Genomic DNA, 4,242 nt, shown 5'->3' with positions numbered 1-4,242 from the left:
ACCATTCTCTTCTCATTTTCTAACTCCTCATCTTTTCTACTCTTTTAGGATGACGCACGCGAAGATTAAGTACGCTCAACCGGATGAAGGCACACCTTTTGGATTTCACCTGAAGGAAGTCACCAAGTACCTGAATATTGGATTACCAAGCTTCACGGGAACCTTCAACGCCACTCTGCCTGAAGAGGAGCGCTGGAAGATTCAAGCTCACGTTCCGGGAAGGACATTCGCGCCAATCACGAAGCCCATAGATAGTGTTTTCAATGCACCAACCTGGAGTCTGGAAGGAGCATGGCAGCTCATATCACCATAGGACGCATTGGAGAAGTTTATCAAGAAGACCTCAAGGACACTATCTACCAGATTTGCGGACGCCGAGATGAACAATGGGAGTTAGTCAGCACCAAGAAGGATAGATCCATTGCATCTTTCATCCAGGAGTTAAACCAGCACATTCGACGCCACGAGAACCAGATGTGCAATGATATGATAGAGTTGAAGAATGCGAAGGCAAGGATCATCGAGCTAGAAGGAGAACTGAAGTCTACACGCAAGGACTACATGGACGAGATCGTAGCTCTAGCAAGACACAATGGCGATCTTAAGCAGGAGATTGAAGAACTCAAGAGGAAGTTAGCATCCCAGGAAGAAGACGAGTACGTCGCATGTCCAGACAACTACATCATCATCGACGACACCGGTTCGGATCCAAGTGAACCCGACTTTGAAGACGAAGCTGGAGCAGATATCATGGAGTCTTCCACCGGTTCAAATTTCTAGATGACCACCAGATAGTAGTAGTATTCCCCCATGTAAACATATAGTTCGAGCACTTTTGCGATAGTTTAGACCGTTTGTAAGCCCTTGTTTGATTGATTGAAGTGATTTTGTGTGCATTTTGCTCATGTGCATAAGGGTAGTGTTTTCTCTTTAGACCTCACTCTGTTCTTATATCTCGTCTTTTCTAAACCCTCAGATGCCTCTGAGACGTGACAATGGATTTCCACCGGAGCTCACTCAGTTGATCCAGCAGCAGAATCAATTGATGCAGATGTTAGTCCAGAACCAGCAGAACAACAACAACCCACCACCACCACCACCACCTGTTGACCACTTAGCCCGTTTCCTTAGGCTGAATCCGCCGGTGTTTTCTAGTAGCACCGAGCCGATAGTAGAAGACGATTGGCTCCGCAAGATAGGAAGGGAGTTGACCACTGCAGGATGCACGGATGGTGAGAAAGTGAAGTTTGCCGCACATCAGCTAGACGGACCCGCGACAGCATGGTGGGAGAATTTCATAGCCACTTACCCAGTTGACACTGTCACATGGGATCAGTTTCAGCAAGCTTTCCGCACTGCCCATGTTTCAGCAGGAGCTATGGCCATAAAGAAGCGTGAGTTTCGCAACTTACGCCAAGGAGGAAGGACAGTTGGCCAGTACGTTGACGACTTCAGCAAGTTAGCACGTTATGCCCCAGATGACGTTGCTACGGATGCAGCTAAGCAGGAGAAGTTTCTGGAAGGATTGAATGATGAGCTAAGCATGCAGTTGATGGTAGCCACTTTCAACAACTACCAGGAGTTGGTAGATCATGCCGTCATGATTGAAGGAAAGCAACAGCAGATTGAGAACCCTAAGAGGAAGTATGGACAGGGGAAGTATAACTCTGGAGCCCAGCAGAAGCCCCGTTTTGCCCCTAAACCGGGATTTCAGTTTCAGCACACTCATGGAGGAGGTAGCTCGCACAACCATAATGGCCACAAGAATGGTAATGGGAATGGAGGAAGCAACGGCCAGAACCGGACCACCCCATCGACCCCAGCCAAGAAGGATTTGAGCCACGTCACTTGCTATAAGTGTTCCAAGACCGGGCATTATGCAATGAATGTCCTGAAGGCCAGAATGGAAATGGCAATGGAAGCTCTGGGAAGAAGCCGAACCCTTTCAATAGGGGACAGGTGAACCACGTTAATGTGGAGGAGGTTGAAGATCAGCCCGATGCAGTAATAGGTAAGTTTTTGGTTAAGTCATTTACTGCACTCGTTCTTTTTGATACTGGTGCATCGCATTCATACATATCAAGGGGATTTGTGGAAAAGTATAGCCTGCCCACTAGGATTCTTAAAACACCTATGCTAGTAAGCTCACCAGGAGCAGAGTACATGGCCAGACAAGGATGTTTTCCAAGTGCCATTAAGTATAGGAAGGCATGTTTTCCCAACGGATTTAATTATTCTGGAATCCCAAGGTCTGGATGTGATTCTTGGTATGGATTGGCTGTCGATGTATGGAGGAAACATCGATTGCGCCAGTAAGACAATTTTGCTTACCACACCAGAAGGAAGAAGGATCAAGTATGTATCCCGGCATGTGCCAAACAGGACACAAGTAAACTGCCTAACAGGAGTTGTGCAGGAGGAAGTACCAGTGGTAAAGGATTTTCCTGATGTATTTCCTGAGGAATTACCAGGCATGCCACCGGATAGAGACATTGAGTTTTTGATTGAGTTATTGCCAGGTACAGGCCCAATATCGAAGCGACCGTACCGGATGCCAGCAAAGGATTTGGTGGAAATTAAGAATCAGATTAAGGAGTTATTGGATAAAGGTTACATTCGCCCAAGTTCTTCGCCTTGGGGATCACCCGTACTTCTAGTGGAAAAGAAGGATGGATCATTAAGGATGGTTGTAGATTATCGGGGATTGAATGAAGTAACCATCAAGAACAAGTACCCACTGCCAATGATCAACGATCTGTTTGATCGGTTGCAAGGAGCTAAAGTGTTTTCCAAGATCGATTTGCGATCAGGGTACCATCAGTTGAAGATTCGAGAGCAGGACATACCTAAGACAGCATTCACCACGAGATATGGACTGTATGAGTATACCGTTATGTCATTTGGATTGACTAACGCACCTGCCTATTTTATGAACCTGATGAACAAAGTGTTTATGGAGTTTTTGGATAAGTTCGTCGTAGTGTTCATTGATGACATCCTGGTTTATTCAAAGAATGAAGAGGAGCATAAGGAACATTTGCGTTTGGTTTTGGAGAAACTAAGGGAACATCAGTTATACGCCAAATTCAGCAAATGTGAGTTTTGGTTGAAGGAAGTTGGATTCCTCGGACACGTTATATCCGGAGAAGGTATAGCAGTTGACCCCACAAAGGTTGAGACCGTAACCGAATGGGAAGCACCAACAACAGTTGGAGAGATCCGGAGTTTTCTTGGACTCGCAGGATACTACCGGAGATTCATTGAGAATTTCTCAAAGATTGCGAAGCCTATGACGGAGTTGTTGAAGAAGGATACTAAGTTCAAATGGACTGAGGAGTGTGAGGCTAGTTTCCAGGAATTGAAGAAACGTTTGGTTACCTCACCAGTATTAATTTTGCCAGATCAGACCAAGGATTATGAGGTGTATTGCGACGCTTCACGTCGAGGACTTGGAGCAGTGCTTATGCAGGAAGGGAGAGTTGTTTCGTATGCTTCACGACAACTGAAGCCTCATGAGTTGAATTATGCCACGCATGATTTGGAGTTAGCAGCCGTAGTGCATGCATTGAAACGTGGAGACATTTCCTCATTGGAAATCATTGTGAGGTGTACACGGATCACAAGAGTTTGAAGTACATTTTCACGCAGAAGGAGTTGAACCTCAGACAAAGGAGATGGTTGGAGCTCATCAAGGATTATGACATGAGATTGCAATACCACCCCGGAAAGGCTAATGTAGTAGCTGATGCATTGAGCCGTAAGAGCCATGTCAACACCCTAGTGACGGGAGAAGTACCAAAGGAGTTAGCAGAAAACCTTCGTGAGCTATGTTTGGAAATAGTTCCGAGAGGCTATGTAGCAGCATTGGAGATTCAGTCAACATTGATGGATAAGATCAGAGAAGCTCAGAAATCTGACAAGGAGATTGCTGCTATAAAGAGAAATTGAGCAAAGGAAAAGCAAAGGGATTTCGTGAGGATGAGCACGATACCTTATGGTTTGAGGACCGTGTTTATGTGCCAAATGACCCGGAGATCAGGAAGTTGATTTTGCAAGAGGCACATGATTCACCGTATTCGATTCACCCAGGGAATACCAAGATGTATTTGGATTTGAAGGAAACATTCTGGTGGACCGGAATGAAGAAGGATATTGCAGCATATGTAGCAGTTTGTGACGTATGTCAGAGAGTAAAGGCAGAGCATCAGAAGCCAGCAGGATTGTTACAACCATTGCCGATAC

This window comes from Triticum aestivum, chromosome 6A (genome assembly GCF_018294505.1).
Source record: "Triticum aestivum cultivar Chinese Spring chromosome 6A, IWGSC CS RefSeq v2.1, whole genome shotgun sequence".
Lineage (NCBI taxonomy): Eukaryota > Viridiplantae > Streptophyta > Magnoliopsida > Poales > Poaceae > Triticum > Triticum aestivum.
This window is presented reverse-complemented; position numbering follows the sequence as displayed.